Source organism: Triticum aestivum, chromosome 5A, assembly GCF_018294505.1.
Source record: "Triticum aestivum cultivar Chinese Spring chromosome 5A, IWGSC CS RefSeq v2.1, whole genome shotgun sequence".
In the NCBI taxonomy this organism is placed as follows: domain Eukaryota; kingdom Viridiplantae; phylum Streptophyta; class Magnoliopsida; order Poales; family Poaceae; genus Triticum; species Triticum aestivum.
Genome location: NC_057806.1, coordinates 299,056,062 through 299,071,091, shown reverse-complemented (window position 1 = coordinate 299,071,091; position 15,030 = coordinate 299,056,062). Strand labels below are relative to the sequence as shown.

Genomic DNA, 15,030 nt, shown 5'->3' with positions numbered 1-15,030 from the left:
ATTATCCAGTAAAATAGAGTAGGCCAATCCATAGGCTGAAGTGAAGTAAATTAAGGTATCTATTTGACACATACATTCTTAGAAAAAAGCTAACTATTTACCATAACTAAAGCTTTAAAGCTTAATTTCAACTTTTTTAGTCAAAGGATATAATATGGTTAATGCAACTCTAATAAAAATTCAGTAATTCATTTTGGCCTGGCTGGCATGCTAAAATTTATTAGGTTCTTTGATAATGGTTTATTTATGTTGAAAGTAAAAACTATTGGAAGTAATAATAATCATATGGGCCTAACTAGCGCGCGACCGTTATCGTACGATGACCGTAATCATGGGTTACGTCACCATAAATCTCGTCATGATCTCATCGCGATCTGCAGCTGATGCATTATAATGTGATTGGACCGTGCATACACGCGAATGTCCGTGCTAGATATTTCCTGTAATCATGTCGTATGAATTCTAAAATATGTATTTACAACATAAATAATTTCGAAAGGAAAAACACAGACATTAAGATGTTGTCGGTGCATGTGCGCAGACCATTTTACTAGTTAGACTAACAGTGCTCTGGAATTGTTCCACAGCTGAATCTAACAAAACGGTGGTTTGGAATTGAAAACGACTACCACTAGATATTTTTTTGGTATTTTTCTAAAGCTCTAGAGAACAATAACAGCAGGTTAAAGAAAGGAAACAACTAACAAGAAGATGATTAGATTAATAGGTTTGTCCACACAAACAGGTCTACAAGTATCAAGAAGACAAGACTTGGTAGACCTGCTGACGCAGCAACAGTAAGTACAAGGACAGACAGGAAGAGCAGCAAACACAGATCTCAGGGTCTCAGGCAAATAAACAGGTAGTATGCAGAATACAAGATTCACATGGTAATTGTTTTCCGAATACACAGTTTGCGATATCTTTCCATTGACAGAGTGGTAGAAAGTACATATCCTTCCTCAAACTATGTACACAAGCTGGCGCATTTGAGGAGTGAGCAGAAGAGGGGCGGGGGGAGCTCCAGCCTTGGCCCAGTTGCGAGCTTCCTCACAGATGGTTTGGACAAGCCGTCTGCCCCTTCGAAGATTCACACTAATCTGCGAGTTCACGAGAGTTACAACAAGATCAACAAGGTTAACATGTTCAGGCTAGGGAACTGAACAGATACAGGTTGGCTGCCTAGCCACAGATCCTCTTTTAATCTTGTACTCATTCCATTTCATACCATTTTCCTACAGTACTGGAAATAAAACTGGCTTGACTTGAGCCCCTGCCAGAAGTGGGACTACCCAGGTTTTTCTTACACAAGCTTAAAGTGGAATTAGCAATATATTTATTTGTAATCAAAGTCTGCCAAATCCCCTGTTCATTCTCAAGTTTCCACAAATACATTTACATAACAAAATATATTTGTAATATTCAAATCAACTACACCCAGACCTCCCAACTAGATGTTATTTCTTTATTCCTTCCTCCTTTTACCAAAAATGTCGTTTCCAAATAAATCCATTTTTTTGCTAGAGCCTTTAGGAAGCTCAAATATAGCAATCCTATAGAGAGGTACTCCCTCCGTCCCATAATATAAGAGCGTTTTTTCCACTACACTAGTGTCAAAAACATTATTATATTATGGGACGAAGGGAGTACATCATTACTAAGACTAGCTCTAAGTAGAATCAACCGACCACAATAGGAATGCCCCCCCTGCCCTTTCAAGTATATAATTTATTTTCCATTTTTTCCTCAGATGTGCTCCAATCTCTATTTCACAACCTAACCGAGTTAACTGGAATTCCTAAATGCTTGAAGCAAGAGTTCCTACTGCACAACTAAAAATAGAAGCACAATTCTCCTGATCATCCTTAGCTTTACTAAAACAGTACACCTGACTTGTATGAAAATTAACTTTCAGCCCAGAGAGATACTCAAATACACAAAGAATTGACTTAATATTTCTAGCACTTTTTAGGCTATGTTTAAACATGAAGATAGATGGAGGCAGCCAGCGGGATGGCGTGGAAGAACAGCAGCATACAGCTAGCAACCTACATTGGTATGTTTAATCTGACCATGTTTAGCTTAACTTGATGCAGACCACTAAGTAAACTGTGACTATGTACTTCCATCATCGACGAATAATATTGTGTGGAAAATCAAAAGCATATAGGCCATTAAGTAAACTGGAGGGATCTCTACCTGTATACCTGGACCAATTGCTCTGAAACGGAAGCGAGAACAAGAAACTTAACGATCTCCTTGAAATCATCAGTATTTGAGAACCATCAGCGCTGGAATCCTTGCTTCAAGTCCCCCCCCCCCCCCTCTTCAGCGCCTTAATATCATCAGTATTTTTCTCATGAATGAGGCTGTCGAGTTAGCACTTTGATGGTTTTGAACGCACAAAGTTTTTCTTGGTCCTGGTCGCCGTATGTTTTTTGAGAACCACCCAGCAATGTGTCCTTTGGAAGTCACGAGTGGTTCTCGAGAAAATTGAACTTCTGCTTTTCGCTTCCACAAATCTCTGTTTAGCAACTCCAGGCTGTCATCTATAGATCGCTTTCTTCCAGAAAATGCACGCCTAGCTTCCCAGATAATATTCCGTTGGACAATTTGCTGGTTTGAAACCATAGGCAATCTTCTAGAAGTCAATACAACCTTTTCAATCAAGGTAATACTTCGAGGGATTCCAAAATACAACTGTTGGCTCCGAATGGCTGATCTATGCAGACCTTAATTCAGCTGAGCAACTCTGCCATTCATTGGAAATGATTCAAACTTATATCCTGAATGGATTTTTCTTCGGGGTCTGTAATTGTAAGTTATTGCCTTTTTTTTCAGGTGAAGTTGCTTTTCCCTTCCAACTTCTCTTCTGAGGTGTAGGCTTCCAGATATCATCTGAGGTTAACCAATTATTTGGATCTTCAACGTTTCTGTGACTGAATATGCCTTTGTTAATACCGTCAATATGAAGAATCTTCATGATTTTCAGAATATCTTGAACTGAATCGATAACACCAGGGATCCGTTTCTTTTCTTCCAATTCTGAAGGTACCTTCCCTTGGCTTACTTCTTGCATATAATTCATAGCTACTCCGCTTAGACCGCTCCAATTGGTCAACAGTTGACAAATTGACGGCAGAGCTATTTCTAACCTGCTCATACCCGGATCTATCAGTGACTTCAATAGTGCATCACCAGCTGTTTGTACTTTCGGACCTTCACACAAGTACAGAGTAAAGAGTCCAATTATTTCTGGATCTATTCTGCCATTGCTGCTCACCAGTTCTTTAAGTTTCTTTCTGAGCACATTTGCCCCAATTCTGATTTTGCCCGGAGCGCCTCCACTAATTTTACGGTGATTTCCTTCAAAAGGAAGTTCTTTTCTGTTTGCATGTGGCATATAGATTTTCTCATCTTTATCAGGTTTTAGTTCATATACTTGGTCCCCTATGCAATACCCCCTTAGCCAGCCATGCCTGAGATCGATTATAAAGGTAACACAAGCTTCCCCTAACTGCACAAGCACATGAAAGGTTCCTTTCTCCAAAGTTGTGCAAACCTTTTCCTTGGTTCCGGAGATTGATGTATCAATTTTAATTCCATGGTTGTAACATATGTTCCGAAATAACTGTAAATATTCTGCGTAACTTTCGTGTCCATCTTCATCGGTTCCATCAAAAGAGATCTTGGCAGTGTACTGTGATATGAAATAAGAATATTAGAAAAGCAAATTAGCAGCAGTTGTAAAACAATCTAAATACGTTGCATTATCATGTGCCAATAGTGAAGAACACCAAGGGAATGGAAATATTATTGGCAAATTATATTGCATTATCATGTGCCAACAATGAACACCAGGGAAATGGAAATATTAGTGGCAAATCATCTCAAGAGGCATACAGTTCTATATCTAACTCATATAGGCACTAAATGAAGAATTTAATTCCCCTTTGCCCAACAAGATCAGAGCAAAGGAGTAAATTGAAGAAATGCATTCCAATGTTTTCCTATATTTGTAATTCATAACTTTTCATGTCGAATAAATTGTATTTAGCTAGCCCATGCTGCCTAAGTGTTTTTGAAATTACTTGCCCAAGGTGCCTGGGGACGGACTTATAACTATTGGTAGCTCACATTCAGTAACCACAACCACAACAAGTACCCATGAGTTAGCAGGTCCAATCCAAGGGTAGTTGCAGAATTACCTTTGGGTTGGGAGGGAAGCCGGGCGGGATTTGCTTGTACTGCTGTGGACTAGCCATATTATGAATTTTCCTCTCACCAGATGTGTTCATCTTCATTTTTGCAGGATTTTTGCACTTAGATTTATCATTCAGATGAGTGTGGATTTTATTAATCATAGAAACACCACCAGATTCAGAACTTCCACTTCCACATTCATGAGATCTGTCCATGTCAGATACAGATATCTAGTAGCTTTGCTATTCTAAAAATGATGCAGAAAGATAGATGATAAATTAAGTACCACATGAAGGAGAACTGATCACAAAAGATATTAGAGTTTATTATCTATGTATGTGACCATACAACTCAAAAAGTAATAAGTTTGAATCCACTAGGATTGTTACCGTCTACTATCAGTCAACATTGAAGTCAAATAAATCTGTACATATCCAAGAATATAATAGCTGTTATGACCGGTTTGGTCTATACTAGGAAGAGGCCCACCGGGCATTAGTATTAGGGGCTTGGCCCACAAGTTATCTTAGGCAAGTTATTTTAGGCAAGTTATTTTAGGCAAGTTATCTTAGGCTAAAGTTATAAATACTAGTTGTAAGACACGGTTGAAACCAAGCAATAAAGATATTATCATCTTCTGTTGCCCGGCTCCCTGAGGAGCCGGAACCCTAGCCGCCGCCGCCTCTAAACCCTAGCCGCGACGGCGCCTGTCCGCCGGCGCGCCCGCTCAAGCCCTCGCCCCCCTCCTCCTTGCCCATACAATCTGCGCCGGAGGCCTGGTAGGAACCCTAGTCCTACCAATTTGGTATCCAGAGACACCAGCTCGATCATGTCGCTTCCTCCATCACCGCCGCCGCTGCCAAACACCACCGCCTCGCCCACGCTGCCGCCAGCCCCGTCCGCGTCCATGCCGGCGCTCACATCCGGGACGGCCACCCCGACAGCGCCGACCGCCACCGCGGTAGAGCCGCCCCCCATCCTCTCGCCCGAGGAGGTCTTGGGCACCCTTCGGGAGCTCGTCCAGGCGGTCAAGGGCATCAGCCTCTACCTCGCCGGGAACCAGACCCGCCGCCGAGCGCCGCCACCACCGCCTATGGGCCGCCGCCTCTTCCGTGGGCCGCCCCGACCTTCCAGTCGCTCTACGGAGGGCCGCCCCCGCCGCCGCTGCTGCTGCAGCATTACCCGACCGCGGGGCACCCTTGGGCCGCATGGCCGGCTGCCACCGCACCGCTGGGGGACCCCTCCCAGCAGCTTCTCCAGGCGCCTCCGCCGGCTACTTCGACGCTGGCTGCAGGGCCGCAGCTCCTCCAGGCGCCGCCACCGTCGACTACATCACCACCCGTGCCCAGGCCCACGGGTCGGCCCCTGCACCAGGTGCAGTTTCCGCCATCACCGTCGCCAATTCCTGCGTGGGCGGCCGGCTCGTCTCCGGGCCCGGTGTATACCACGGCGCCGGAGCACCCGACGCACTCCCTCTGGTTTGACCCTCCGGCTCGGCGACCTACACCCCGGAGATCCCCGACCCAGCACACTCGCTGCCGCCGACTGCAGCAACCCCCGGGCACGGCGGTCCGACACCCCCTCGCTTCGCCAAACTGGACTTCACCACCTACGAGGGCACGGAGGACCCGCTCAACTGGCTCAACCAGTGCGAGCAGTTCTTTCGCGGGCAGCGGACGCTCGCTTTGGATCGTACCTGGCTCGCGTCCTATCATCTCCGCGGCGCAGCGCAGACCTGGTACTACGCCCTCGAGCAGGACGAGGGCGGCATGCCACCATGGGAGCGCTTCCGGGAGCTCTGTCTTCTCCGGTTCGGGCCTCCTATCCGCGGGAGTCGCTTGGCGGCCCTCAGCCGTTTACAGTTCACCTCCACGGTTCAGGACTACGCCGACCGCTTCCAGGCCCTGGCATGCCACGCGCCGAGCGTCTCCGGGATTCAACGCGCCGAGTTATTTGTGGGCGGTCTGCCGGACCATATTCGCGTGGACGTCGAGCTCCAGGATCCCCCTGACCTCCAAACGGCCATGTACTACGCCCGAGCTTTCGAGCAGTGGGCCCAGGCACTGCAGCAACAGCCCGAACGGGGCGGCCGCCAGCCCAGTCGACCAGCGCCGACTTCCCCAGCACCGGGCCGGCCTCCTCCAGCCGCGATGACCACGCCCCCGGCCACCACGCGGACTTTCCGCCGGTTGTCACCGACCGAGCAGCAGGAGCGTCGCCGTCAGGGACTCTGCTTCAACTGCGATGAGCCCTACACGCCGACCCATGTCTGCCCCCGCCTCTTTTACTTGGAGACGGTCGACTACACCGAGGCGGACGACTCGACCAATGCGACACCACCACCCGAGGCGGCCGCGGACACGCCTGCGGATCCCACGGCGACGGCGTGCGTCGTCTCCCTCCACGCCCTCGCCGGCATCCGTGGCGAGCGGACCATGCTGCTGCCGGTGACGATCCATGGCGAGCGGCTGGTGGCACTGCTGGATACTGGCTCCACCCATAACTTCTTGCCCGAGGCGACCATGCGTCGGCTAGCCCTTCCGACGACGGGCGGGGAGCGCCTGCGGATCACGGTGGCGAACGGCGATCGCCTCCGGTGTCATGGGCTCGCCCGTGACGTTCCCATCTCCATTGGTGGCGAACACTTCTCCATTACCTGCGCAGGGATCGACCTGGCTGCTTCGACTTCATCCTCGGGGTGGATTTTCTATGGACCCTCGGTCCCATCCTATGGGACTTCGACGCGCTCACAATGACGTTCTGGCGGCTGGGCCACCGCATCCGGTGGGACGGCATTGGGGGCGCCGCGCCGACCGTGCCACATCTCCAGCTGGTCGCCGCGTCCTCGGAGGCTGAGCAACCCCTGCTGGATTCCCTTCTGCAGCAGCACAGCGACCTCTTCGACGAGCCATGGGGTCTTCCGCCCGCCCGGGTGTACGACCATCATATTCACCTCATGCCGGGTACCCCTCACGTGGCGGTTCGGCCCTACCGCTACCCTCAGCTACAGAAGGATGAGTTGGAGCGCCAGTGTGCCCTGATGCTCGCCACGGGCATCATCCGGATCTCCACGTCACCCTTCACCGCCCCGGTGCTGCTCGTCCGCAAGTCGGACGGCACTTGGCGTTTCTGCATCGACTACCGCGCCCTGAACGCGCTCACGCTCAAGGACAAGTTCCCTATACCGGTGGTCGACGAGCTCTTGGATGAGCTTCATGGGGCGCGCTTCTTCACCAAGCTCGATCTCCGGTCGGGCTATCATCAGGTGCATATGCATCCCGACGATATCGCCAAGACGGCGTTTCACACCCACCATGGCCACTTCGAGTTCTTGGTGATGCCCTTCGGCCTCGCCAACGCCCCAGTGACTTTCCAGGCCCTGATGAACGACGTCCTCCGGCCCTACTTACGGCGGTTTGTGCTTGTTTTCTTTGATGACATTCTTATCTACAGCGCCACCTGGGCTGAGCACCTCCAGCACGTCGCCATCGTCTTCAACGAGCTTCGGGCGCACCACCTCCACCTTAAGCGCTCGAAGTGCTCGTTCGGGACACCTACCGTCGCCTACCTCGGCCATGTCATCTCTGCCGACGGGGTGGCTATGGACACCGACAAGGTGGCGGCCGTCTCCGCATGGCCGACACCTCGCTCGCCGCGGGCTCTCCGCGGGTTCCTCGGCCTCGCCGGCTACTACCGGAAATTTATCCGGGAGTTCGGGCTCATCGCGGCGCCCCTCACGCGGTTGCTTCGCCGCGACGCTTTCGCTTGGGACGACGAGGCGACGACGGCGTTCGAGGCCCTCAAGGGGGCCCTCACGACGGGCCCCGTCCTTCAGATGCCCGACTTCGACCGCCCGTTCGTGGTGGACTGTGACGCCTCGGGCGCTGGTTTCGGCGCCGTGCTTCATCAGGGCGATGGACCCCTCGCCTTCTTCAGCCGGCCTTTCGCTCCTCGCCATCTCAAGCTATCGGCATACGAGCAGGAGCTCATTGGCCTTGTGCAGGCCGTTCGTCATTGGCAACCGTACTTGTGGGGACGGTCCTTCCACATTCGCACGGACCACTACAGCCTGAAGTTCTTGCTGGACCAACGGCTATCGACCGTGCCACAGCACCAGTGGATCAGCAAGCTCTTCGGCTTCGAATTCTCCGTCGAGTATCGGCCGGGCCGCCTTAACACCGTGGCCGACGCGCTGTCCCGTCGCGACTCCGACATCGCTCCCTCCGTCGACAAGTCCGCCGGGGCGGTCCTGTGCATCCGCTCCGGGCCGACGTTCAGTCTCTTCGCCGACATCCGCCGCGCAACTGCGACGGCCGACGACGCCGTCCTTCTTCGGCAGCAGCTCACGGCCGGCGACCTGGAGGAGCCGTGGCGCTTCTCTGACGGACTGCTTCTCCATGGGCGCCGGATCTTTGTTCCGGCGCATGATGATCTCTGTCACCAGGTGTTACAGCTCGCCCACTCGGCCGGTCATGAGGGGGTGCAGAAAAACCCTCCATCGTCTTCGCGCCGACTTCTACATCCCTGGCGATCGCGCCCTGGTTCGTGACTGGGTTCGGTCTTGTCAGACATGCCAACGCAACAAGACGGAGACCCTGCGGCCGGCTGGGTTACTTCAGCCCTTAGAGGTGCCGTCTCAGGTCTGGGCGGATATCTCCATGGACTTCATCGAGGGCCTTCCCAAGGTGGGCGGCAAGTCGGTCATCCTCACGGTGGTCGACCGCTTCTCCAAGTACGCCCATTTCATCGCACTCGGCCATCCGTACACGGCGGCGTCCGTGGCCCGGGCCTTCTTCGACGGCATTGTCCGTCTACACGGGTTCCCTACTTCGATCATCAGTGATCGGGACCCTGTATTCACGGGCCATGTCTGGCGCGACCTCTTCAGGATGGCGGGTGTCCAGCTCCGCCAGAGTACGGCGTTCCATCCTCAGACAGACGGTCAGTCCGAGGTGGTTAACAAGGTCATTGCCATGTATTTGCGTTGTGTGACAGGTGATCGGCCTCGCGCTTGGGTGGACTGGCTTTCTTGGGCGGAGTACTACTACAACACCTCCTATCACTCCGCCCTGCGCGCTACGCCATTTGAGGTGGTCTATGGTCGACCACCCCCGCCTATACTACCGGTGGACCCGGAGACGGCTCGGACAGCTGTTGCGGGTGACCTTATCCGCACTCGCAACGAGATGCTTGCTGAGGTCCGTCAGCGCCTCCTTCAGGCCCAGCAGCTGGCCAAGCATTACTACGATGATCATCATCGCGAGGCGGAGTTCGCGGTGGGTGACTGGGTGTGGCTGCGTCTTCTCCACCGCTCTACGCAGTCGCTTGACCCGCGCGCCAAGCGCAAGCTCGGGCCTCGCTACGCCGGGCCCTTCCCTATCTTGGAGCGCATTGGGAAGGTGGCCTATCGTCTTCAGCTTCCAGCCCGCGCTCGCATCCACGACGTCTTCCATGTGGGGCTGCTCAAGCCTTTTCGTGGCGAGCCACCGGCGGCTCCTCTAGCGCTTCCGCCAACCGCCGATGGTCGCATTCTTCCAGAGCCGGCAAAGGTGTTGCAGGCACAGCTCCGTCGTGGCGTCTGGTTCGTCCTCGTTCAGTGGGCGGGCCTTCCGGAGGAGGAGGCTACTTGGGAGCAGCGTGAGGATTTTCGCCAACACTATCCAGACTTTCAGCTCGAGGACGAGCTGTTTGCGCAGGCGGGGAGAGATGTTATGACCGGTTTGGTCTATACTAGGAAGAGGCCCATCGGGCATTAGTATTAGGGGCTTGGCCCACAAGTTATCTTAGGCAAGTTATTTTAGGCAAGTTATCTTAGGCTAAAGTTATAAATACTAGTTGTAAGACACGGTTGAAACCAAGCAATAAAGATATTATCATCTTCTGTTGCCCGGCTCCCTGAGGAGCCGGAACCCTAGCCGCCGCTGCCTCTAAACCCTAGCCGCGACGGCGCCTGTCCGCCGGCGCGCCCTCTCAAGCCCTCGTCCCCCTCCTCCTTGCCCATACAATCTGCGCCGGAGGCCTGGTAGGAACCCTAGTCCTACCAATAGCTGGGTGAAAGATTTCATGTTTACTCAAATAGGAGTTTAACACAAGAAATCACATTTCCAGTCAAAGGATGAGCAGTTCCGCATTTATAGTATATTCAAAGAGTAAACCTTCCAGATAATAATCTTAGGATTGTATATTTTTACCTATCTTCACTTTTTTCACCAGCAGCTCTGTCATCTGAGGATGAAGGCTGCAAAAAAGAAAAAAGTACAATAGTCCTTTAGTTACACTCAAAGCAGCAGGAGAGTGGCTCTAGTAAACATAGAGAAAGATAAGAGGGGGAAAGTGTGCATATAATAGGTTACAGTAATGTTCTGGATCGTCCATGTGACTTGAAAAGGCCATTCCTATTAGATATGAAGAAAATAGTGCAGTATACATGTGGGAGCAGCAGACGTTATAGAGTTCAACTAAGTTACCTACTTATGATACTTCTTCAACGTTCAATCAATCGATGGAATTTAAAGAATCTTAGCAAATGGATCACACAAGATATTGATTCTTGCTGAAATTTTACTGTTGGGTCTTCTAACTATCTTGATATCAGTGAAGTAGATAGGAAAACATATGCGACAGATAGGACCTTATGAAAACTTGCAAATATCTACGGCCAACTCAGATATGATGTATCATAGTTTAAACCCTCTATCAGTGAAATAACCACAAAGAAATGAACACATGCAAATAAAATAAACCGAAGGTAGCATCAGCACCGAACTGGATTATAGACTCTGCTTTCACGGTGTAATCTAACCATTAATTAATTTTTTTGAAACTGTCTTGCAAATATATGCAATGGTGATTAAGGTGTAACATTTTCAAACAGTGCTGCAATCTACAACTCCGCACAGAAGAGTCTACATGTAAGTCAGTACAACATCGGTTAAGTGGTGGTTGTTTTCTCCGAAAAGAAGATTTCGTAAAATTGCTTAGCAATGCAGTGATTTTCAACAAAAAGGATCCATGCAAGATTTCACAGAAATTTATCTCCGAAATGCCTCAGATTGCACACATGCATAGGAAATTATGAGTAATGCTACACCTACATAAGAGATCTTTCGTGACCTATGTAATGGATTAAGTGGTATCTTTTGATAAATCAGGGAAGTGAGATTTATTGGTTAGGGGTGGAAAGTCATGAAGCTCTTGGTAGCCCCTTCCTAGGTCTAGCATTTTCGGGAAATTATAGGCTGGTTGTTCAGATTGCACAATGACTGAACACATACATAGGAAATAATAGGCAAGTTGTTGAAAGACCACATGAACAGATGCAAGTGTCTCTTACCCCTATGATTGCACTCAAGATAGACAATTCTTTATCAGCATTGCTCTTGTTGCAAACATTAAGACTTTGTTGAGAATTGGAGGTGCTTGCCATTTCCTTGACAGATTGGCCAGAAGTTCCTGTTATGAAATTATAAGAAGTATTAGTGACATAACAGAGCATATTTTATAATTGTAAAACTGAGAGCATGCAATAACATATTTGTTAGTTCAAACAAGTATTTTCCAAGAGGTTAGACTGAATGGAAGTTTTCCTTTGGAATTGAGTGCAAAGTGGCCTATAGGAAAAGAGGACATCCTAATTCCAAGGATGCAAATCCTACATACCAGATAAGCTCTAATAGAATATTACTCCGTAAAAAACCTCTGAATCAAGGAGGCATAAAACTACTTAGAAATTCCTCTTAATCAAGGAGGCATAAAACAAGCAGTCTAGGGCAGTGCCAGGTTTAGATCGTTGAGACATAACTTAATTATTTGCTATGACAGCAGAAGAATAGAAGCTCCTGGAAAAGTCAATGTGACATGAGTTAACACGAATTCATTGGGCAGCAGGAATTTTACCGCATATAATATCAATGTTGGCATCAGCAAATCCGATACGCCTACTACCAGGATGATTTAGATAAAAAGGAATCTGTTTCTTCAATTCTATCTGCAAAGGTGGTTATCAGTTAGCACACGATTTGAGCAGTTGAGCGAAGAAATGAGCATATATAACTCTAAGAACTAATCACTGCAGATGTTAAACAGACCCATTGGTATGATCTCGCAAGGGGAAGAATGATTTCACGATAGTCCACAACAGTAACTTCGAGAAACTTAAGCCACAATTCCTCTATTCCAGAACAGCGCTCCTGAAACTGCAATGAACAAGCAAGCCAATCATTAGTCTGATAAACATCAATATCAGCAGAACAGTGAACTAAGGAAGAATGCTAAATTGAAACCATGCCATATGTAGAAGTGATAGACCTCAGTGCTAAGTGTATCTTGAGGCAACATCATCAGCTTCTCCCTGATGATCTCAAGGATCTCAGATCCTTCTCTGCATTTCCTTTGTCGCATTTCAGCGAAGGGCTCTGCCTGTATTCCAACAGATGGTGAAAGCAGCAAGGATTCAAACATATTATGCACCCTTGGTAAAAGGAAGGTGTCAGGCTGGTGGCTGAACGTTATATCATCTACCAAGTGATCACCCTGTGATGCATTTTCACAATATTCTGGATCTATAACTGACTGCAGATTCCCCCAGAGCTCATCTCGGTGCTTGCTGCACATGTGTTGCCAGAGCGAACTGGTGTTCAGGAACTTCTTGCCATGGCAACGGGAATTGAGGCAAATCCGGAAACTCCATGACTCTTGATTCTTGAGAAACCGCCTTGCATCAGATATGGTCTTTGCTGCCGACTTGTCGATTCCATCATAGTGCGCATGCAGCGTGTCAACCGTCACAGATACGACGTGCTGGCCCTGCAATGCATTCTTCATAGAGGACCAGTATAGTGCAGCCACAACTATGATCTGCTTGAGCAAGACACGGAGCTGCTTCTTGACATAAGATACTCTGGCATCAGAATCTGCCCCAAGAGCAGCCATGGGAGGTATACCATCCCAATTGGGGTCATTCGGCGTCTCGATGCGAAGTGCCCGGCGGCACTCTTCCTCCGCAGCATCAAAGTCATCCAGGAGGAACAAGAGCTTGGCGTGGAACAAGGCAACCATGAGCGAGCGGTCGAAGTTTTCTGCCGCTTGAGACACGATGGTGAGTGCGCGCCGCAGAAGCTGCTTCTTGTCCATTGCCGGATCGAGGGCACGGACTGGTGCCAACTCGATGTACGCGCGGAGTAGCTGGGCGCGCGGCGAGTAGGGGTAGGTCTCGGCGAGAAGCTTTGCACGGTCTCGCGCTTCACCGGCGGCGGGCCCGCCGAGATTGCTGGCCTCCAGCAACTTGGCGGCTTCCAATGGCAGAACCCTTTGGTTGATTCTTTCCGCGAAGCGCTTCATGGCGAGGCTGGCGCTCTTCACGGCGTCGCGCCTTCTCCCCTTCCTGCTTGAGACCCCGCTCATGTCGTACACCACGTTGTACAGCGCCGGGTCGGCTTGGTCGTTTTTCTCGATCGTCTTGAGCATGCGGAGAAACTCCTTCTGGGCGTCCTCGTAGCGACGGCAGTCAGCGAGCGCCTCGGCGTGGCCAACATTGGTGATGATGCAGTCGGGCGCGAGCCGCGCAGCGGCGGAGAAGGCGTCGAGGGCCGCGTGGCGGTGGTACTCCTCCAGCGCGGACACGTCGTCGTCGTCGTCGCCGCCGCCGCCGCCGGGGGCGCCCCTGTCGTTCCGCGCCACGAGGGCGGCGTGGCGGTGGAGGAAGCCGACGAGGTTGAGGGCGAGCGCGGAGCTCGGGTGCGCGGCGCCGAGCGCCATGGCGCGGGCCAGCGCATGCTCGCGCTGGCCGTCGGAGTGGAGGTTTAGAACCTCCCGTGCCTGGGTACGGATGGACGCGGCCTCGCCGTTAGCCATCAGCAGGCGCTCGAAGAAGTCCCGCCCCCACTGGCCGAATCGCCGCCGGCGAGGAATGCGGGAGGGGCGCAGAGCGGGAGCGTGGCAGAGGGCTTGAGACCTACGTTTGAGCGTTGGGGGAGGGCGAGTTGCGGGCGGAAACGGGAGGGGAGGGGGAATGTGGGATCGACGAGGTGGTGGTTTTGAGTCGGTGAGGCGTGAAAGGGGAGGATGAGGAGGAGCTACTTATATTCAGCCTGGGGAGAAAGAGGGTGGAGAGGGTGCTGGCCTTGGAAGACCAAACCACGAAGAATGCGGGGGGCGGGCAGTCAGCTTGCCCTATACGCAAGTCCAACACTATTTTTTTTTAACTTACGCAAGTCCAACAGTTTGTTACAACACTCTGCCATTCCATTAGAGTTCAAATCCTGGTGTTCGCATTTATTTTTGGATTTATTTCAGAATTTTTAGCGATGCGCATTCAGTGGGAGAAGACGTTCCCGTCGACGACAAGGCGCCTACGGTGACTTCGTAAATAAGATGATATGCCGGCTCAGTCTTTCAGAGGTGCTCATACGGGTAAGATGTACGTGTATGCGTTCATTGGGGTGAGTGTATGCGTGTGTATATGAACGCTTGTGTCTGTACTGATGTTTAAAAAAAAGCATTCGGTCATTCCAGGAAAATGTGTCACGCATCAGCCATCAGGCTTAGTCTCTGACCTCGTCAGGTTGGATTTAGCCATGGATCTCAACATCCTGCCCCTTTCCCTTTGTGACATGGTTTGGAAATTGGTAGCAATTTCTCAACAACAACAAAAAGAAGGAAAACGGTACAGTGGCATGTTTTCGACCAAGTTCAAAGTTCAAACTCATCAAGCCTTGGAAGACCAAACCACGAAGAATGCTGGGGGAGGGAGGGGGGGAGTCAGCTTGCCCTATACGCAAGTCCAACAGTTTTTTTAACTTACGCAAGTCCAACAGTTTGTTAGAGCAC

The 15,030-nt window shown here is 50.6% G+C and overlaps 1 long non-coding RNA gene across 1 annotated transcript; it reads right to left on the bottom strand.

The window, feature by feature from the left end:
• Positions 1-11,541: 11,541 nt before the first annotated feature.
• Positions 11,542-12,389, bottom strand: LOC123106828 (uncharacterized). Its single transcript, XR_006451519.1, has 3 exons — positions 12,291-12,389; positions 12,100-12,190; positions 11,542-11,655 (listed from the first exon to the last, which is right to left on the bottom strand). It is a non-coding gene; the product is annotated as an uncharacterized lncRNA (long non-coding RNA).
• Between the last annotated feature and the right edge of the window lie 2,641 nt (positions 12,390-15,030).